The sequence below is a fragment of the Schistocerca nitens genome, chromosome 4, assembly GCF_023898315.1.
Source record: "Schistocerca nitens isolate TAMUIC-IGC-003100 chromosome 4, iqSchNite1.1, whole genome shotgun sequence".
Lineage (NCBI taxonomy): Eukaryota > Metazoa > Arthropoda > Insecta > Orthoptera > Acrididae > Schistocerca > Schistocerca nitens.
In genome coordinates, this window is record NC_064617.1 from 883,046,057 (window position 1) to 883,069,298 (window position 23,242).

Below are 23,242 nucleotides of genomic sequence, written 5' to 3' on the forward strand. Positions count from 1 at the left end.
ATGACTGTGAACCCAACGCATCGGTTTGTTGCAGATGTTGTACAGCTTGTGTGTGGTCTGGGATTGTCATGCTGAATGAGAGCGTGCTCTTCATGTGTGGACGAACTCTTAAAATTCGCGCTTTCAGGAACACGACTACAGCGCGCTGTTGCTAGCGCACCGACATAGTTACAAACCGCCACTTTACATGCTACAATTCAGAGGCCTCTACCAGCAGAGGGCTGCAGAAAAGTAGGGAAGTCGACCTAGTAATTTGCATGACGTTTAATATTTCAACCGATATTGAGACTAGAGTAAAAATTCAGAGCCATTACTTTCCAGCGCACCCTCGTATTTATTATTTTGTACTTTTTATTTCTGGAAGGTTCTTTAAATGAGAAATACCGTGTCAGATCGTCTAAATTCGGAATTTTTTCATGCTTGACTATCTACAATTTCGATGAAATTTTATGTGAATATTCACGCATGTCGCCGATGAACACTGGTAAAGTTGTAACGTACGTCAATGCAGTACCGCCTACGGTTTAGTTTCTTGTTTGAGTCCATGCGCGACATTGCTTGGAGCGAGCGTAAATCTCTGGCAACTTTGAGGTCTCGGGCAATATTTTGTTGAAAGAAATGAAATGTGGCCATCTTGTGCAACGAAAAAATTGTACAAGCCATAATTTGGACATAATCACACGGAGAAGTCGGCACCTGAAAAAAAAAATCCAACTTTGGCTTTGGTTTGTGGGGCACTTAACTGTGCGGTCATCAGCGCTGGTACAAAGTCCCCATTGTTACAAGTCTAGTTTTTTCACAGTCCACTCTAGGCACTGCCACAAAATTATGATGATGATGATAAAACGATGACAACACAAACACCCAGTCCCTGGGCAGACAAAATCCCTAACCCCGCCGGGAATCGAACCCTTGATCCTGTGATCTAGAGGCAGCAATGCTAGCCACTAGACCACAAGCTGCGGACGACTAAACGTATGACGAACGTGAAATTTGACATGTAGCTACCTTACAACACAAGGTTTACAAATATAAAGTTTCATTTAGGTACCACTTTCGAGTACTGAATTACTTACTTACTTATACTGGCCACACAAACTGCAGCCGGTCCTTGGCCTCACTCAGTCCAGCCTTCCACACTTTCCTGTCATCTGCATCTGCATCTTCATCTCCCAGACCCAGTATCTGCATATCATCTATGATATTATCCTTCCATCTCATTCTCGGCTGTCCCAGTAGTCTCTTTCCTTCAGCTTCTCCAGCCATTACAGCCTTTATTACCGTATTCTCCCCTCTCCTCCTCACATGTCCGTATCATCTTATTAGTCTCTTAATTTTCACACTCATTACGACGTCAGGCAGTGTGTATAATTGTCAGAGTTATCTGTTTTTCCTTATTCTCCACTGTTCATTTTCTTTCACTGGTCCATATATTTTTCTCAGTACTTTATTTTCAAAAGTGATGAGTTTTTTCTCTGTTTCCTTTGTCAGGGTCCATGTCTCACTTGCATAGCACACTATTAGCTTAATGATGGTCTGATATATTCTTATTTTTGCTTGCCTAGATAGTAATTTCGATCTTTACGATGTTGTGCATAGTTCCTAGACATCTTCCCCCAGCTTGAAGTCTTGTTGCTATCTCTTGTTCTATAAGGTTTTGCTGGTTGATGTTGACACCGAGGTACGTGAATGTGTCTGTCTTCTGTATTGTTAGATTTCTGATTTTTAGACTGTTTGGTTTTAAATGAGCTCTTCTTCCTACTACCATGAACTTTGTTTTACTCTTATTTATACTTAGACCTACTTTCTTAACTTCTTCCATTAGCCCAGTCCCCATTTCCTCCAGGTCTTCCATGTTCTCTCCTATCAGCACAATATCATCTGCAAGAGCCAGGACATTTATCTTTTTTCCTATGGTGACTCCTGCACTTTTCTGGTGTTACCGATAGAAGCGCCGCCGAATCAACTTTTGAATTTACTTAGTGTTTTCGATTCCAGCTGATTGAAGGCGAAGCCCATGCAGTTGGCATCGTATACGCGTAAAGTAATGTAGTGTTTCTCTTCAATTTACTTCTGTTTGCCTTCATTCATGACAACCCGTGTAGCTCTTGGAGTGAGAAATGGAAAGAAGTCCCCGCTTGAAATGCTGAAGGGGCGAGTATGACAAAGTGCAGTACGCTCTGCGACTGGATCGCAAACTTACTGGCAAGAAGGAGGCAGCACATTATCCTGAATGAAGAATAACCCACAGATACTCGATTGATAATGAGGGTGCTTCAGGGAAATGTAACACAACTATCGGCGTCCATGTTATACATTACAGTAATTACTGTGCTAGCTGCAGCCTCAGACTTTTCGCAGATAATTCAGTTATCTGTGTCAAAATTCTATCCTATAAAAATTACACAAATGTAGAGAAATGCAATTCTGTGGAAACATAAAAGCCTGACCTCATTTGACTAGACGATTAATGAGCCGCAACAGCAGCCAGTCATGCCGTATAAATGTTTGGGAGCAACAGTGTGTAAAGACCAGATAGGCTCAGTTGTAGGTGTATGATATGACAGGTTGCGATTAATTGGTAAGATGCTGGGACTCTGCAGTTTGTATACAGAAGAGATTGCACACAAAACACTTATACGACTTACACTTGAGTACTGCTCGAGCGTGTGGGACCCGTATCAGGTTGGACTCGCAGGGGTCGTCGAGAGTGTACACTCGAAGAATGCCTCTGTAAATCTCCCGGGGACCTGCTCGGAAAACTTCCAGTGCCATCTTCTAGGATAGAAACTAGGAATGTATCTGCAGCCGCGTACGTATCTGAACGCTCAGATAAAATTACACGGATTAGATCTCGGAAAAGGGCATACAAGCTGTCGTTTTTCCTGCGCTCTGGCAGCGAATGTAACGAGAAGAAACCTTAAAGTGTGGCACAAAAAACATTACCCTCTGCCACGCACTTCTGTGATTCGCAGAATTTGGATGAATGCGATGTATTCGCAGAAGATCTGTCAGAATTAAATAAAAAATGGGATATGTACTAAGAAATTATCATAGTACTGGATGGAGTGCTACCATATTGGGTGAAGAATTTGTATTTTAGGTAGAGAGCTGCTGTCACAAGTAAAGGACGCCGCCTACACGGACTTGAGGCTGTACTCTTGTCAACAAAGAAGCGCGCCTTCAGAGGCTTTGTATGGAGTATCTCAAGCTTTGAAGCAGAATCCAGGACGCGAAGAAAATCTGGAGAGTCAAAAAATTAAGATCCTTTGAGACGTGGTGCTGGCGACTGACGCTCGACGCACCGAAAGTGAGGCGCTGGAGGGAGCGAAAGGTGCAAAGTGTTTTGTGTCTCTTAAGTCAAAAGTGGCGCCATCTGCGGCGATTGACTTTGTCCAGTTGCTTTCCAGTGACTAGATTACATCAATAAAGTGAAGTGGGAGTCTGGAAAGCCTACAAAATAGCAGTAACCTCTTCTTTGGACTCGAGAAACGTTCTCCATCCGTAAATTTCTTTAGACGCGTGAGTCAGACCTGTAGCTGTTTAGTTTCTTCCGTTTTCCCTTTGAGAGTCGCCGCTGGGACAGGACGGGAGAAGGGCGGTGCGGATCCCCCAGCCGGACATCCAGATTTAGGTTTTCGACGGTTTTCCTAAATGGCTGAAGGTAAACGTATATGTAGTTTGCTTGAAAAGGTCGCTATCAATTTCCTGCCCCCGATCCACACTTGTGTCCCGTCTCCAATGACATTTTCGTCTTCGGGACGTGAAATTCTAATCCTTCTCCGATTTCTGCCATTACGAAAGCGCGTTAGTGGCCAAGAGCGGTCTCCTGATAAAATTGAGTCCATTTTTCTTTCTCATTCCAGCTTCTCCGTAACACGTTTGTTAATTTTCTAGGAACTTCATTTTGATGACTAAAATTCGACGTCGGCTGCGTAGGAGTTATTTTTAATTTTTTTCACGCTCACTATGTATAGCTAGTGCTACTTTTTACTCAAACGTAAGATTATGATTACCCGAGCCGTTTTCATAATTATTACGGCAAGTGAAAAAGAGAGTGATATCCAGCGAGAGGGACTTAAATGTGTATGATAAATCGCTTCCCTCGAAAATTTCCCTCCTTCGTACCTCCTCTTTGTTATCACAGATAACGTGTCACTGATCTCATTTGAACTAAGATTGCAGTACCCGCGAGGTTTCTAGTTGTTTCCACCTCCCTGAGTGGAATGCGTAAGTTCTGGATAATGTTCACCAACCTGCAGCCTTCTACAGTTGTCCCCTGCTAAGGAAACAGTACGTAGGTCGTGAGTCTGGTATTCTTAAGACTGTTGTAAACTGTTAGCGAAGAACTGTTATTGTATAAATAATTAAATTTTGGACTGATTTCTTTAAACGGGATTCCACTCTATTTTTACTAGTAGAATATTAGAAACTGGGCAACTGCAGTCTACGAATTGCAAATAATTTCCATCCTTCACACTTGCATAGAAAATAAACAAAATAATGACCTACGTGTTTACGTAATGAAATTTTCACTCGCCGGCTTCGGTGGTCTAGCGGTTCTAGGCGCTCAGTCCGGAACCGCGCGACTGCTACGGTCGCAGGTTCGAATCCTGCCTCGGGCATGGATGTTTGTGATGTCCTTAGGTTAGTTAGGTTTAACTAGTTCTAAGTTCTAGGGGACTGATGACCACAGATGTTAAGGCTCATAGTGCTCAGAGCCATTTGAACCAAATTTTCACTCTGAAGTGGAATGTGCGCTGTTATGAAACTTCCTGGCACATTAAAACTGTGTGCCAGACCGGGACTCGAGCTCGGGGTCTTTGCCTTTCGCGGAGAAGTGCTCTACCCTCTGAGCTACGCACCCACCACCCACGACCCGCCCTCACAGCTTTTACTTCCACCAGTACCTCATCTCCTACCTTCCAAAATTCACAGAAGCTCTCCTGCGAAACTTGCAGGACTGGCACTCGTGGAAGGAAGGATAGTGCAGAGACATGGCGTAGCCACGGCTTGGGGGATGTTTCCTCAATGAACTTTTCACAATGCAGCGGAGTGTGCGTTGAAATGAAACTTCTTCACAATGCAGCGGAGAGTGCGTTGAAATGAAACTTCCTGGTGGATTAAAACTGTGATGTATGAAGTATGGAAAGGTAGGAGACGAGGTACTGACGGAAATGAAGCTGTGAGGACAGACCGTGTGTCGTGTTTTGGTAGCTCAGTCGGGCGCTTGAGAAAAGCATAGGTCCCGAGCGCGAATCTCTGTCCGGCACACAGTTTTAATCTGCCAGGAAGTTTCATACCAGTTTAGACATCGCTGCAAAGTGAAAATTCCATCTTGTATGGGCTATGTTATTTCTTTATTGATCGCGCGTCAGGGATTCCCTATACGCCGATGCCCCCTAGGCATACACTGATCAGCCAAAACATGACTACTTCCCACTTGAGGCTCGTCAGGCCGCAAGGAAAGTACGTAAGCGGAGCAGAGACGAATGGGAACCATTCCAGCGACGATACAGGCTGTAAATGGGCAAATCACAGACATACGCAGACTGTGACAAAGGATAGATATTCTAAGTTCTAGGGGACTAATGACCTCAGCAGTTGAGTCCCATAGTGCTCAGAGCCATTTGAACCATTTTTTTTCGTCTTCCATCAGGAACACTGCCCGTGACACAAGGCCGGAAGTGTTCTACAGTGGTTTGAGGAGCGTGATAGTAAGCTCGTGTTTATCTTGGCCACTAAATTTGCGTGATCTGAACCGAAGGAAACACATATAGGACGCTGTCGGACGTCTGCTCTGTGCCCACAGCCAACGGGCCCTAATTTACGGGAAGCGCGTGGCCTGAGCACATACTGCTTGTGTCACGTACGTCCGGAAACGTACCAAGGACACGACGAATCCATGCACGCAAAATCGCTGCCGTGTTGTGTACCAAAGGTGGAACAAGACGTTATGAAACACGTACCCGTAGCATCATGGCTCGTCAGCCTGTTTTCTCGGGCTTAAGTTTTCAGTATGTTCCCGATTGGCGTAGGCAATTAGTGTTGGGTGTTTCACTGTATTTAAGTTTGTGCTTTTTTGGAAGCGTGGTTTTTAAGTATAAGCGGTGACCCCAGTTTCCAGTTTTTGCAATGTTCGCCTATACTTTAGGGTTCACAAAAGATATCTACCTTTACTAACTGCTTGATGTGTAGATGACTCGGTCTCTTTGCTCTGAAAAAGTTCTGATCCTATCGGTACGTTCATATACGTGCGAGATTTGGCACAGCGGGCTGAGATCTGTGTTGTTAAGCACATTAGCGCTACGCATTATTTTGCTGTTCACTTTTATGACTCTTTTAACTGTTGTGTGTACACATCTTGTGAAGAAACTATAAACTTAGTGACTATGGTGCCAAAAAGGTTCCAGGAGTCTCTGTAACTTTAGGAAACATAAAGTTAAACCATGTAAGTATTCGTTACCAAGATATTGTAAAAAAACTAACGACCAAGGTACTTCGTAATGTAACTACGAGTTTTTAATTAATTGAATCTGCTTGCTTATTGTTTTAGCGTTTACAAGGCAGTCACTGGAAAAAACTCCGCTTTGCATCCCAAGAAACACCGAGCGTAAGCTCTGCTCAAAGTGCAGCGGACCTGGCGTGGCATGGCCACCGTCTCATTCCTGGCGTGAAGCGTAGGATCAGAGCGACTTACCGTCTTACAAAATTACTCGGGTTCTTTTTCCGAGGTATTCATTTTCAGATTTGCCTTCTGTCATCATGCAACAAATGCGGCAACAGTACGGGATGAAACTTTGTCACTATCAATTCTTCGCGGAAAATTTACCATACTCTCTTCCGCCTGTTACGACGTTAACCGTTTCATATACGTTTAATTGGCCGTCGCCCATCACCACATTGAGCACTTTCCCAATGTTTATATACGAGGGCGGTTCAGAAAGTAACCTCCGATTGGTCACAGTGCGGGTTGTGGGGGGAGTAGCGACGCCATCTGTGCGTTCACGCACTCAACAGGTCAGTCGGCATCAAGCCGTGGTCGAGTGAACGTCGTACCTGCGCTAGTTTAGTTTTTGTGGCAGTTTGAAATGTGTGCTGCAATAGAAAACCCCGCCAAATGTGAAGTGCGTGCTGTCATAAGGTTTTTTACAGCCAAAGGATATTCTGCAGCAGGTATTCATCGTGAGCTTTGTGCCGTGTACGGACCAAGAGTTATGAGTGAAGGAGTTGTCCGTGAATGGGTACGTTTATTTAAAAGTGGACGAGAAAACGTTCATGATGAAGAGAGGAGTGGTAGACCATCATTGGTGACTGACGAACTCGTTCAGACAGTTGATGCAAAAGTTCGTGAAAATCGACGTTTCTCAATGTCGGAGTTGTCTACTGGTTTTCCACAGATTTCTAAGACTCTCTTGTACGAGATAGTGACAGCAAGATTGGGTTACCGTAAGTTCTGTGCACGATGGGTGCCCAAAATTCTTACCGACCACCACAAAACTCAAAGAATGGACTCAGCATTAGACTTTCTGTCACGTTATGAGGACGAAGGAGAATCATTGTTAAACAGAATCGTGACCGGTGACGAAACCTGGATTAAGTACGTGAACCCTGAGACAAAAGAACAATCAAAGATGTGGGCACATTCAAATTCGCCTACCAAACCAAGAAAAGCCTCGCAAGATTTTTCTGCCAGAAAACTGATGGCAACGGTGTTTTGGGATGCCGAAGGGGTGTTGTTGGTTGAATTCATGGAACGTGGTACGACCATTAATCAAGACGTGTACTGTGAAACCATAAAAAAGTTACGACGGGCTATACAGAACAAACGCCGTGGTATGCTGACTTCCGGTATCGTTTTTTTGCACGATAACGCCCGTCCTCACTCTGCTCGCAGAACAACGGCCCTTCTTGAGTCCTTCAAGTGGGACGTTATCAACCATCCACCCTACAGCCCAGACCTGGCGCCAAGTGATTATCACCTCTTCATGCATTTGAAGAAATGGCTCGGGTCACAGCGGTTTGATGACGACGAAGAGCTCAAAGATGCGGTCACAGGCTGGCTCCAGGCACAAGCGGGTGATTTTTATGCAGAAGGAATTTCAAAGCTTGTGAAGAGATACGATAAGTGCCTCAATCGCTATGGAGACTATGTAGAAAAATAGTGCAAAGATGTAGTTGTAAGATGTATATATTAAAATATTTTTATTTAACTTGGTGTATTTTTTTAAATCAACCGGAGGTTACTTTCTGAACGGCCCTCGTATATGACTTCTCTTCGAGGTGGCGCACACTGAACTCGCATTCGGGAGGGCGGCGGTTCAAACCCGCGTACGTCCATCCTGATTTAGGTTTTCCTTGATTTTCGTAGATCGCTTCAGGCAAGTGCTGGGATGGTTCCTTTGAAAGAGCACGTCCGATTTCCTTCCCTAATCCCAGCTTGTGTTCCGTCTCGAATGACCTCTTTGTCGACTGGACATAAACACTGATCTCCTCCACGTTCTCCTCTTCGCGGATGCTCATCGCTTGGATCGTTTTCAAGAGGCGTAACGCCCACGTTTAATTTCAGCTGCTATTTTCTAACTTCTGAAAATGATGGAGCAGGCGCATCGTAACATTTGGACGAATTCCTGCTAACGATAAAACGTCCAAAACAGATAATGTTCTTACAGTGTAGTGTTCCAGTTTTATCGAATTGACCAACTCCATCCCTCAATCACCTACCCGAAAACAGAATTTGATTAATGTATGTTCCGAAATGAAATCGTTTCTCCTGTATTTGACGCGTGTCATCGCGCCATATACTGTGAGCTGATTTCGTCTAGTGTGGCATTTTTCGTGTTGTGACGCGACAGGTTTTTCTAGCCAACATACTACGCTGGGGTGCCATCAATTAATGATACAGGAGACAGTTTTTTATTACTTAGTCAGTTACAAGACGAAAAGGTAAACCAACAATCAAGGTTTATTGACTGGGACCATACTATCAGGAAACATACCCCAAGGAGCTGCTACATTTCACTTTGAGAATTAATATTGCTCTTCATAGCGTTTTCCTGCGTAAGCCACAGAACGCAAAACGTTAACATTGTTTCAGTCCATTACAAATGTTGGCGACATAGCGCACACCGAGCGTAAATTAACTATGGGTGTCTGCTCACTAATGACAACAGTCCTCGGTGTAACGCCTTTGGTTAACAGGTTAAAGTATTCAAATCTATTCTTCGACTCGTAGCAGTGTGTTGGCAGTGGTAACGTCAGGTGATACTGTAAGGAAAATGAAATAAATTAATACTGGTATAATACCGCGCGGGATTAGCCGAGCTGTCTAGGACGCTGGCTGGTCCCAGGGGAGATTCGAGTCCTCCCTCGGGCATGGGTGTGTTTTTTTGTCCTTAGGATAATTTAGGTTAAGTAATGTGTAAGTTTAGGGACTGATAACCGTAGCAGTTTAGTCCCATAAGATTTCACACACATTTGAATAATACTGGTGTTAGTCACTGTACCGTACTTCCATGCGCATCAGTAGTGTATACATAATGTCTAGAGCAGATGTCCAGGTGTGAGTGCACACGTAAATTTATGAGCTTGCTCAGACGATATGAAAGGTGGGAACATGAACAGCGAAGGTGAATACATAAACCTAGTACAAGAACTAAATGCCCAATTTACCGCGAACGCACATCTCAGCCCGTACAAAGTTATTAAGTGCACCCCAGTTCAAAGAAATTACTAAAAATCAACTATATAAACTTGATGTACGTGCCTGATGGAGACTTCGCCAACTTTTATACGTTAATGCGAGAGAAATGGAGCATAATATGGGAGGCCACTTGTTACGCCGGTCTTCTCGGTGAAGCACTGCAGTAAATTCAAAAACACAAGGTAAACGGAGACGAATACTGCAGTACGCGAACACACGAAAGACAGGGCGTCTGTTCCTAGAAACTCGTGGGACCGATTGGTGCTATCCGTCGAATTTAGGGGCTGAAAGGAGGGCGAGGAAGAAGCGGCAGAGAGGAGATGGTCTTCAGCTCAGGCTACCCCACCTGCAGTAACGCTCGCCGGACCCTCACTACTGTAGTCACGGTGCACTGCGACCTGGCCGGTGTGACGGCCTGCACCGCCACGCAGCCACCCCAGTGCCCGGTGCTGCCGGCACGGTAGCTCAGCGTGTTCGGTCAGAGGGTTGGCTGCCCTCTGTAATAAAAAAACTGAGTTAATCGATCAACAACGAACTTAAACAGGTGTCTAACGACGTCCGCCCCGAGCAGATCAAAGAACGAAAACGAACAAAATGAGACAAAAAAAAAGTGCTATGCCGTGGGGGTGCAGAGCCTCCTGCCGCCCTGTTAGCGGTTCACACTGCGGCTCGTTACGGCACAGCAGTTGCGTGCTTCCACCCTGGCCGCCAACTGCGATCACTTTGTGCATTTGCAATAGCATTTTTATGTGACCGAGGTCGTCGTAAGACACTAGTCTCGCATTGGCGAGGTCTACGGTTCACGTCCCGCCTAGTTTCAGGTTTTCCGTGGCTCCTCTAATTGCCTTAAGGCAAATGCCGGCTTTGTTTCTCTGGAAAGGGCAAGGCCGATTTCCTTCTCTGTTTCGGAATTGTTAGAGTGTGATGCCTGCGTCGTCAACAGTACGTTTAACTTTACTGTGCCTTTTTTGTGTCTGTGCGGATAGCCAGTCGCGTCATACAGTTTGAACTTCGCCTTTATGTCACAAAAACTAAAATGGGAGGGAAAACAACCCATCGCATTTCTAACGAATATTCACTTCTTACGTCAGTATGGTATAAAAACAATACAGTAGCGCCACTGGAATTCATAAACAAACCGAATGAGATGAAAGAAACATAATCTGCATGGCAAAACACGCCAGCTGTGCATGTGGCAAAAAAATCAGTCATTGTCTAACACTGCCACAATTATTTTCACGTGGCTCGAGGAATGATTGATTTAGCTGTTCCATAGAACCAGCTAACGCTCCGAGAGCGGTCGTTTATAACGCATGCGATGGTTCGCGCTTCAGCACTACAGTCGCAATCAGGAAATTAACCAGTTTGACTGATACAGACAAGAAGCACTTCTTCCGACAGGAAGTCGTATCTTACTAAGTTTGGTCCAGCTGAATCAAGGGAGGTTGAGGCGAGCCAGTTCTATAAGAGGGTCGCGGATGTCAGTAAGGCTGTGAGAGTGTGTCTGTGACCGCTCTTGTCTCAACACTTGATCAGGTGTAAAAATAAAAAATCAGACCAATAGGGCGAATATAACATTGCTAGAGCAGGTATTCGCAGCGTACTCGCATTTATTCTCCGTGAAGTTCCAGCAAATCTTTGCAATAGCTTCATACGACTTAAGCTTAGCGGGAAGTTTTCGAAGATGGTGCGAATGGGTTAAGCGGAGGCCTGTGGTCAGACCCGCGACTAGAAGGTGGGAGTGTGCTGGTTCAGAAAAATCGTCTCACTGGGAGACTTTAGCACAGAAAGTGTTGAATCCAGTCGGCAGGTACAGTGGACCTTACAAAAGGTGGACTGTTGTGTAGAATCCAAGTTTTCGACCTCGAAAAGCCTGTGCTAACTTGGGAGGAGTCAAAAAGCCGCGACGTTTTTTTGCGTATAAGTTTTTTCTCGTTTTGTCTTCGGACAAAAAGCACTTATACGCTTCTTTTTACGCGTTAAATTCCCTACATTTTGCACTAATTACACGTAATTTTACACCATATTCTTATCAAGACATGGCAACGGCCTTGCCGCAGTGGATACACCGGTTCCCGTGAGATCACCGAAGTTAAGCGCTGTCGGGCGTGATCGGCACATGGATGGGTGACCATCCAGGCCGCCATGCGCTGTTGCCATTTTTCGGGGTGCACTCAGCCTCGTGATGCGACTTGAGGAGCTACTCGACCGAATAGTAGCGGCTTCGGTCAAGAATACCACATAACGACCGGGAGAACGGTGTGCTGACCCCACGGCCCTCCTATCCGCATCCTCCACTGAGGATGACACGGCGGTCGGATGGTCCCGGTAGGCCACTCGTGGCCTGAAGACGGTGTGCTATTATTATCAAGGCATAGAGCTTCTGAAGAACGATAAAATTCCCAAATCATAAAAAAACTATGAAAAAGACAGGTTTCCGGATTATACTTTAATTCTACAACTTTTTTAGAAAATGTTGTAGGCGCGTCCAAGTGTCGACGTTTAACGTGGACAATAACCCCTCCCCCCCCCCCTCCCTCCTCCGCATTCCCGCTCTCAATGCGATGCTCATTTCTGCTAAGGCTGCGTAAAAATAGCAAAACACGCAGATTTTTCATTGTAAATGCTTCCAGTTTTCAAAGTTTAACAATCCGTAGAACAACCACCCGCCGTCCCTGCCTTCAGTGAGATCTTTGTTCAGTAGAAGTATGTAACTACATAGAAAAAACAATTTTTTATGTTTACAATGTATATTCTACTAAATTTTCCATTATACCCTGTCCGGTTATATTAATGTGACCACCTGTCAAGAATAACCATCTTTTGCAGCGAGGATCACTGCGAGACGTGCAGGAAGAGTGTCAGTCTGGATATGGGAGGTACGTACAGGGATGTGGAACCAACCCGACTCCAGTACCGGAGCCAGCTGCACTAGGTTTCTCGGTTGAGAATCCATGGCGCAAAAGGGCGATCCGGGTGGCCCCACAGATTCTCAGTTGGTCCTCTTCGAACCACGCACATAAACTTCGAGCTCTGTGACACGCTGCATTATCCTGCTGGTAGATGCCGTCTTACATACTTGTGTTGATTCATTGCGCATTCCAGAATGACAGATCACGCAGGGAATGCGACGAAACTATTCCGCAGACCTTTACGCTCCCTCCTCCGGCCTGGACCCTTCCGACATTGTTGCAGGTTTTTTTTTTTTCCACTTCGTATACGCTAAGGGTATTCTGTCATCTGTAAAGACCATCTGCCGCCACTTAGTGGACGTCCAGTTGCGGTATTGGCGTGCAAATTCCAGCCTTCTCTTGAATAGCCGGCTACTAATTAAGAGTAGAAATAAGAAATTTGTTAGAACCAGCTGTGACTAGTTTAAGTGGAACATGTCCACCGGCTACGCAACGGTGGCATAGTCAGAGTCAGCACTCAGAAGTGCTTAAGTACAAACGGACATGAGCTTACTGCGTCATAGTGTGCGAGAGAGGGTGTCGGAAGCACCCGATTCATCACTTACGCGACAGTGCGCAGAAGACACACAACGCTCTTCTGTAATGAGGCTTCATCTTGTAACTTCACCTAGGGATGCCACAAATTGTGTAAAGGAACGCGTCGAACATTAGGCTAGCCAAGAGTACTGACAGGCTCAGAAAACGGGAGCACATTCGCTCACTCTTACGGGGGGAATCACGGCATCGACTACTATAAGACTCTTACCTTCCGTTCACTCATTCTCAGAGTTAGACCACTCTAGCAGCATCACTGATACCGATAGGTCAGCTCTGCTAGTTGCAAGATGCTCTGGAAGTGTCTACAGCCGCCACCGCCACCTGGGAGTCCACTGCTACAAGTCCACAGCCGTCTGGATGTGGAGGAGCTGAAATCGTGCCGGTCACAGTGGTGAGTGACCGAATATGAGGACGAGGCCGATCTTTCGTGGACGAAGAACCGACCTGCCCGTCTGCATGCAGGGACCGCCTCTCGGGCTGTCCTTCGTGTCGCTGCCGGGTTTTCCACCTGCACGCCATCTCGACTACTGACAACAGGAGCATGCGGATCTCTGGGGCCAAGTCTAATCGCAGCGTTACTCGACGAGAGCACTTAGGCTCCGACAGACGTCGGTAGCCACGTGGGCCGTAGCGACGCCTCGGCCACCGGACCATCCTAGGACGGGGCCGCGGCGACGACCTCAGACAACGCCTACGCCTGAGCCTGCACATTCCTCGACGGGTGCTGAGCGCTGACGTCCCCCCCTGCGCTTTAGTGCGGGGCAGTCTCTACACAGACGCTGCTACGCAGCGCCGGGAAGAAGTCCGAGTAATTGTACAACTCTCATTAGTAAGTGGTTGTTAATCGAATGATGTCTCATTAGCGCCCCGGCGCTCCGAGAGATCACTCACCCTCACTCTTCGCTCGACTTCCTGATAACAACGCCACCCCTAGTCCGGGTCGCTACACTTCGTCGCCGATGTACAACAGTCGGCATGGGTCCGTGGACTAGGCGCCTGCTGGGAGGCCCGTACGCAGCAATGTCCGCCGAACGGCCTTTGAGGAAACACTGTTGGTAGCCCCTCGATTCATCTGGGTGATCAGTTGTTCAACAGTTGCAAGTCTATTCGCCTGCTCACATCTCCACAGCCGGCGTTCACCCACTGTCATCTGTGGCCCGTGGTGCACCATAGTTGCCTTGACATCGATTTTGGATAGGTCCATTTTGCCATGCATGGTATAGTTTTAACCACAGTGGTACACAACAGTTTAGAAACGAAGCCGTTATGGAAATGATTCAACCCTTGGCCGGAAAGCCAGTGATCGTGCCCTTTTGGACATCAGATAAATAACCCCGTTTCCATTTTACGAAAACGATTGCGCTGTTTCCCCCGACACGCATTATACAACCTCCACTGCAAACGCTGGCACCAGCCGCCTGTGAGTGGTTATAGCAAGTTGACGTCGAACACGTTAATGTGAGTGGACCGCGTATTTAGTAGAATGTCATCTCTTACCAGACCGTTGTACACTGTGAAAACGCAAGTTACTTCTAATGAAAATGGAATAGGATATGGAATCACACAAAACAATACTTCTAAACATATTTGGGGCAAACAAATCAGCTTCTTCCTTCTCAGCGACGATGTCGGTTCGGATTTTCCAGTTGTCGTAGTGTCCCCCCCCCCCCCCCCCAACATCCACCTCGTTGAGGACCCGCTCGGGCGAATTCTCGCTGGCATGGCAACTACAGTGTTTCCAAATGGCAGTTCACTGGAGCCCCTTTTTTTGCAACTGCAGACACTTCGCTGCACCCTATCCTACATTCGCAAGAAATGATTTTCAGTTGGCAGTCTGAAGCTCCATTTTTCGTTGTTGTTGTTGGAATCACCCCTCCTCTTGTTGCTCCCACTGCCAAACTGGTGGAATCATTTTTTCGTTACCGATCCATATCTATACTTTTAGGCAGGCACGACGAGGACGGTACTAGGCAGAGTCTCAGTTAAGAAGCAGTCTCGTAAGTCGGTATCCGAATTCTGCCGCAGACTCGGAGACTAGGTAGCGAAGGTCGTTCAGCCTAACTGAGGTCGTTTCTCCACAGAACAGTGTCACAAGGAACCTCTCTCTTGCTTCAAAAAGTTGACATCAAGCTGCGTCAGGGCTTTTTGAAAGTACCAAGTCAGACAGAGAAGAATTTTTATTGTAAATAGTACTGACTTTTTTCGTCCCTTGTCTAGCAGTTGTAGCTGTGTCACATCCATTAAGTGGTGCTATTCTTCAGGCTCAAGGAGTGGTGAAAGTTCGGAGAACCACATAGTCAACTTCTCAATATCACGATTATATCTGGTTACACGGGAAGGCATCATATCTATATGTTGTTCAGAGTGTCTTCAGTGTAACTCAATGAACGTCTCTATTTGTTCGTTGACTTGCTGAAAGCGTAGCATACTCAAAGTCGCCCCGGGACAGAACACTATCCGTTGTGCCCCGACCGTGAATAAGTGAGTAAGCTCTCCTAGGGTCTTCACAGCCGTCACTAAGACCTGCTCAGTGGTCGTGTCTGATCAGACGCCCGACCATATTTTCTTCGAGTGTGAATGTACGAAGTTCCTGAAAATCCATTTTGTCTTTTCAGGATACTGACGTCTAAATGGTACGGATGTGCACTCTTAGCACATCACCAGCAGTATACAAGTAGGGAATCATTTCTTCGACACATTCGACGTGTAGGCTCCAATCCGATCTCGGTTTACATTTCGATGGTTTTGTTTTCATTAGTGTGCTCATGCGGAAGTATTGAACCCATATCGTATCAGTAACACCACAGTACTATGTGAAGAAGTGCTGGCTTGAGCAATACCTCAGGCATTGGTGGAGGGTAGAGGGAACCGACAGTTGCGCGTCTCCTAACGACACTGTCCTACCTGCCCACCGAAGTCTCCAACCTATGAAGATCTAATCATATCACTTTTGGGAAGGGGGTTCCTGGGTTTGATAAACATTTACCATTGGACTCACGTAAAATTAAGCTTTCAAAAATTTTGTCAAATTGGAGTTGTAATGCTAAATCTGGCACTTTTATAGTTTTCAGATAATTTGAGAAATCTGCCGTTCCTTTGAAGCTCGGTAAGTATCTTTTGTAGAAAGACGACTACTCATTGCAGGCATTAGATTTAACGCTCTACGAGGAAGTTCTAGTACTTTTAGTCGTAGAACGCAGGAGGAAAATGCCTGAAAAAACGGAGCCAAAATTCCGCGTTTTTTCCCAAGTTTGCACAGGTAGACTCTCTTTTCCTTGGTACCTGGCGACTATACAGTTGTGGTCTGAGTCTGGAGTGGCGGGCGCTTGTTACGATCCGAGACAGCGGCCAGCCACACGTTGCTCGTGAAAATGTGACCCTCCTCGTCATCCTAAATGCACGCTCCATTATCAGTCTCCAAGTGTTAACCGGCTTTCGGCTCCGTTACCGTACTGGCTCGCGGCGTTTATCCGCGCTAACAGCATCAACAAACCGGATGATATATTAGCGAACTTCACACTTATTTGGAACCTAGTGGCAGATTAAAAGTGCTTACTCTTTCTCCTGGAAGTTGCAGCTGGGGAAGCTTCAGTGTGGTTTGAGACTACAGGAATAGAGCTTTCACTCATTCTGCCAGAAAATGATCCTTACATGCTGAAGGCAAGCGCGTTGTCGAACTTATCTTGGGGCATGGATTAAACATACGAGTTAAGTTTGGGGAGGGCAGCTGCCAGTTACAGATTTATAGCAAGAATGAATGGAAAAGAGGGACAAGATTCAAGGAAGAAATCTTTTATTCGCAAGTGATTGGACGATTCGACTCGAGTGCGTAAGAGAAATACCCTAAAAACTAACAGACAGGCGTTGTTCGTCGCGGAGCACACTTTCCAGGAAAGGTGAAGAAACGTCTTATAGTAGATAGCCGACTCTGCGGCGCCGCGATTCCAACCCGTTCCGGCATGCCAGTCGCGGGCCGCCAGAAACTACTAACTCCTTTTCGGAAAAAAAATCGTGACAAAGCACACGTTTGGGAATCTCTAGAACACTCGACAGTAAAGGAATTTTGTTTATAGAAATCACTTCCGCAACATAATAGATCTGAGAAATTTAAGAATCGACCCGTTGTTTTTACACTCGAGCAGGAAAGCGTTTACCAGCTATTGTAGTGTGTAGGTGGTGTGACAGCTGCACGATCACATCGCAGTCAACTTCCGTGCGTGGTTTCGAAAAGAAACCTTCTTTACCTTTTGACTAGAAAATGAAAGCGGCAACGAAACTTACTTGTGTGTTAGGGACGATTAAAGGAACCTCTCCAGACGACAACGGAGACACGTTCCAAGCCGTGCACGACTGTGCGCCGCGGCTACCGACTCGGCCCCCTCTTAGCGGGCTGCAGCGCGCCAGACGCGCCGCGAGGTACACCAACACCGACTCAAAGGAAGGCCTCGGCGCTTGTTGGTGACGTCACGTCAGCTAGGCACGGCGAACGCCAGGTCTGTTGCAGGCAGAAACGCCTGGGCGTGCTTATCACTATAAATCTCTTTTTTTGGGACAAAATGTTTGGTATTGTTTTGGATTCGGCAGTTTTATTGAGAGGAAAGATTTTCTTACTATCGTAAAGCTACAAATGAAGATGATAGTTCTGTATTACTGAATCCTGTCGAAACAAACGTAGATCAATATGAGAAGATGCTTTGCCCCATTGCAAGCTTCGGAAATTTTACATTTAAGTAACTATATTTACTTGATCCATTTTGTTATCGAAACTTACCCCAACCCCCTTACAATGAACTCGTTTCTTTTATTTATTTATTTATTTTCGTTTGACATCGTCACTGGAAATGTGAACTAATTTACATGTGTAAATGTCCAACTGTTGCCAGTCATTAGATTACAGTCGTTTTCAACGAAAGGAATTCTAAACAGGAAACAAAATAGCTTCATACATCGAAAACACTGCTGAGTTTAAACTTTTTTAAACATGCACATTAGAAAAGATAAATATTCCCCTCTTGCAACTGAAAGGAGAAACTTTATAAGATAAAAAAAATATTTTTTGGTAAAACAAGTATCTCTCTTTTGCCTCTTCTTCTGTCCCCCACCCCCTCCCCCAACTTGTGCAATCGCAAGATATTTCATTGACATTCAGTGCTCCTCACCCCATAATCAACCAAGATACCTAAAGAAGAGCACCAATATGTTCACAGTTTCTTGTAAAAGCAACCCAGTACAAACGTAACTTCCTCAGATTTACAAATAAAGTAAAGAAGCACGAATTCTGTTGCTTCTAGGCCATGAAGTTGTTTTTGTATGTCAATTCTTCAAACAGGTGGAAATTTAAATTCAGGAGTACACTATTTGTTAAGAAGTGCGATGAATTGCACAATTAATTGATTGCAGAAATCTCTCAGAACAATGTGTGTTGGTCAACTACCGCCAATAGTTTCACATTTTCCTGTGTCAGAGAGGGAGACATCACCATTATGAGTATGCCTGCAACAGACCTGGCGTTCGCCGTGCCTACCTGACGTGACGGCTCGAACAAGCGCCGAGGCCTTCCTTTGAGTACCGCTACGGTCGCAGGTTCGAATCCTGCCTCGGGCATTGATGTGTGTGATGTCCTTAGGTTAGTTAGGTTTCAGTAGTTCTAAGTTCTAGGGGACTGATGACCTCAGATGTTAAGTCCCATAGTCCTCAGAGCCATTTGAACCATTTTTGAACCTTCCTTTGAGTCGGTGCTGGGTGCACCCGCCGCTCCCGAGACGTGCCGGGGAGAACTTTGCTGGCGGGCCCGGATCAGATTATAATTTGTCACCGGCGTGATTCGCTCTTCAGATGACGTAACGTACGATTTGTGAAACTCACAGAACCGAATTACTTGCGCCGTTTACTCTGTGAGTGACGTACAGTTCCTGTGTTTCTTACTCCTCCTCGTGGCGGCGGTTGTGCAGCTGCTGAGCTCTCGGGAGAGTGTGTAGGAGCCGCTGAGGGGCCAGCGCGCCCACCGTGGTAGAAAGAAGTCGCAGCGCTGTGAGAAGGCGCGCTCTGCTTTTCGACAATTGCGTCAGCGTAGAACCGCACAGAGACGCACACGCCATTTACGAGGACTGGCGGAAAAAAAGGAACAAGGCTTTATGGTGCAAACATACGAGCTACAAATATGTTCAGATAGTGACGGTAGCCTGTAAATCAGAAGGGTTACGAATATTGTCGTATTTCAGCGACAAATCCGATTTGTGTGTGGAATAAAATCGCCAGGGCTATTAGCAATTTCACACGTATGGGACAAACTTCAGACACACGGCACTTGTATATTGTGTACAAGGGGACGTGAGGAAGATCTTTCGTAGTGAGAAATAGCACTTTCTCCGATATGCTGGTAGAATACTTACACGCTAGCTATAGATACAGCATGCCATGTACACACAAGACTTACGTCTGCTGACACAAATATGTGTCCGGCCATCCACACTAGGTTTTCTGTGGTTTCCGTAAATCGCTTAAGGAGAGAATGCAGGGACGGTTCCTTTAGATGGTCGCGCCCGAGTTATTTCCTCCTACAGAACTTATGCTCTGTCTCTACCGTACAAGTTTTCGATTGTGCTGAGCCATGGTCAGACAACATTCTTTGAAAGAATACACCGCCATTTGACTGTACATTACTCTATTTTTCTTCTGGACACTCTGTATTTCAGCATTTACGCCGTTATCGAGTACAATGCTGAAAGTTCTTAAACCATTAACACGTTTATCTGGTAAAGTCAGTCCACAGCAGGTAAACAAGACCAGCGCATTACAGTGACGTCAAAGAATGTTTCTTTGAGGTCACTTCAATAGGTACATCTTAAAGGCATGTGCTAGTCTTATTTACCTGCTGTGGACTGACATTACCAGATATGACGTGTTGACGGTTTAAGAACTTCTAGCATTCTACTCGATAACGGCGTAAAAGCCGAAATATAGATTGTCCAAAAGAAAAACACTGTAATATATTGTCAAATGGCGGTATATTCTTAATTTTTTTAAAAAAGTTCAAGTCTTCGGCGGGGCGGCCAACCTTTCTCTTCCTTCGTTTTCGACAGGACAAATATCCGCAATTGTCGTCCTCGTGCTCGTTTTAGTCTTCGTCCGTGCATTTCTCACATTTTCCGGATATAGCTTCGATTATGCCCTACGTTTGGGGAACCACAAAAAATGAAACTTGCAGTTTTTCACATTACAAGTACACATAACATACGAATCGTAGCGATTCGCAGTTAAACGTCTGCCAACAGTAGCAAATTACACGACCGCCAGTCCCGAAACCCAGGCGCCGACCTACACTCCACTCCGCTCGATTGCAAACCACAGATCACCGCAAGGCAAAGATGCCTCACAAGCGACAGAGCTACGGGAAGGTGCAAACGTGTGCCAGAATCGCTGTGAACGCTTTGGGAGCCGTTCCTGATGCAGCACGTCCCCGCAATCAGGCGTGTCCTGACTTGCAGGATGGCCATTTTCTTTCCTTCTGCCTGTACAGCCGCTGCCGCCTGGCTCGCCACTGCTGACAAGTGAGGCCCGACTGCCGGGAACCGCTATCGTGCGGGCCGGAAGCAGGAATCTGGGAGCGCTCTGTATCTCCAGCTGCGTCCTAGTCACTGAAACGAGCGACTATTCCAGACGCGGCGAAATACTGCCAGTGACAACAGATTCAGTGTGGTCGCTGTATACTGTCCCTCTGTGAATTAGCCTTTGTTTGGTCACGTACTGCTGTGTTCTGGAAGTCCACTTATCCTGGTTGGCGAAGGCATACAGTGTACTAGAATTACCCCCCCCCCCTCCTGTTTTACTCTCTGATGGTATCCAGAAAGAGTGACTTTATCTCTTCTTAGCGTCGGGGTCATTACACAAGATGTATGTATGTTGCGTACTTCTGGACTGATTTTGGCAGGGCTTCCTAATTTTGTGAGTAGGGTTCTCTACGATATAATAGGTATCACTTGTGACGTCCCACATTGTAGTTCGTTGACCGTTTTTGTGATACAGTCACGCTGACCGAACAATTCACAGCACGTTTTCCAGTGTTTCGTATCTCTTTTGTGAAGTCTACAGTGTAAGAGACCCAAACCGACCAAAATTTTCGCGCTTGGATGCTTATTACTAACTTGTTATATATTTTGGCCTCAGTCTCTCAGGTGGTACCTTTACCGTATCTCACTTATACTGCAGTCCCCAGAGGAAAGAAAAATGGGGATAACATAATACTAGGAAACTCATCACACATCAGACTAACTTCGATACACAACTATATTTACGTCAATACATAACACAGTAACTCCTTAACTGCAGGCCTGGAGAAGAGTTCGTAGTCTAAACGTAACTGCACCGCGATTGTTGGCACTGGGAGCTACTGTTAATGATGTATTAGTTTAAGATTGAAAATGCTGTGAGAGAGGCGCTCCTCAAAGTGGAAACTAGTAACCATCGCCGTATATAATCTAGACGTACGTTCCCCTGTGGGTCCGGGGGTTACAACAGGCCAGAGGTATCCCTGCCTGTCGTAAGAGACGACTAAAAGAAGTCTCACACTTTTCGGCCCTATAAGTTCAGGTTCCATTTTATGGTTTGACCTGCCACTTTCCAAATTCTACGGACGTGCGGGCCATATGGTGCATGATTTATCCATAGTGCCCTTAGATTCGATCTCCTGAACCTCTTGTCATGGTTTTGCATCTCCACCTGCAATTCAACTATTTGGGCGAGGATACGTTCTGGGTACGTCATCTTCTTCCGTTGTCTCCTATCCTCATTCACCCCCATGACAATATTGGATTTCTCAGCGGCCAGTATCCAGCACGGTAGCCAGTCTGTTGTGGCAGGGTCATCATGTACCCATTTGGTGGTAGCCCCCTGACAACACAAGGATCGCACTGCTGATGCCTGAGCTGTAAACTCCCCACGTATGCCAAGGAGTACATGCCTGTCTTCCTGCAGCATCAGGACTCCCAGTAACAGCCATCATGCCAGGTGGCCTTTGCTGTGGCTGGGTGGCGCCCGTGGAGAGACCCCTGATCAGAGTGGGTGGCATCAGGACGGGTGACCCACAATGAAACGGACTAAGTCATCTCTTGCTGGTGACCGTACGGCGCCAGCAGTCTCTTAAGAAGGGCAAGATCGAGTACAATGCTGACAGATATGACCCTAAATCGTTTCCCTCCCTCGCTACACCATGGGAGGAACGAAGGGCTACAGAAAAAAAGAGAGCCATATTCGCCTCGGTAGTTAGTCTGTAGCAGAATGGATGGGGACTCCTTTCTACCTATGAAGCCTCAATTTTTTGTTTAACAACTTCAGGATAAGTTTGGGAAAGTAACAAAAAATGGTTCAAATGGCTCTGAGCACTATGGGACTCAACTGCTGAGGTCATTAGTCCCCTAGAACTTAGAACTAGTTAAACCTAACTAACCTAAGGACATCACAAACATCCATGCCCGAGGCAGGATTCGAACCTGCGACCGTAGCGGTCTTGCGGTTCCAGACTGCAGCGCCTTTAACCGCACGGCCACTTCGGCCGGCTGGGAAAGTAACAGCTCTGTCCGAGATGAGAAGTGGTGCAGTCTTGATTCAGACAGCATCCCAAGCCAAATTCCGGCGTTAATCGCTTGTGACCGGCTGGGTGATATTCCTGTTTTCAACATTCCCCATAAAAGCCTCAACATGGTCCAGGGAATTATTTCCCATCGCGACCTCCTCTGCAGTCTGACGACGAGCTCCGCGCCAATCTAGAACGGCAGGGTGTTCATTTAATCTGGTGCGTTTACAGGGGACCCAAAGACAACAGGGTTGCTACCGGTGCCTTCATATTGGCCTTGGAGGGTGATTTTTGCCTGAAAAGGTCAATTTGATGGTTTCCCACTGTGACGTTAAACCATACGTCCATCCCCCTAGGCGGTGCTTTAAAGTGCTGGAAATTCGGGCACATGTCTTCCCGCTGCACTTCCAACGCCACATGTCGAGACTGCGGACGTCCATTGCATTCAGATACTCCCTG

At 46.2% G+C, this 23,242-nt stretch overlaps 1 protein-coding gene and 1 pseudogene across 1 annotated transcript in view; both read left to right on the forward strand.

The window, feature by feature from the left end:
* Positions 1-23,242, forward strand: part of LOC126253406 (histone deacetylase 5) — a 662,028-nt gene that overhangs the window by 20,008 nt on the left and 618,778 nt on the right. The gene's annotated exons all lie outside the window — the stretch shown is intronic.
* Positions 11,745-11,862, forward strand: LOC126254290 (5S ribosomal RNA; annotated as a pseudogene).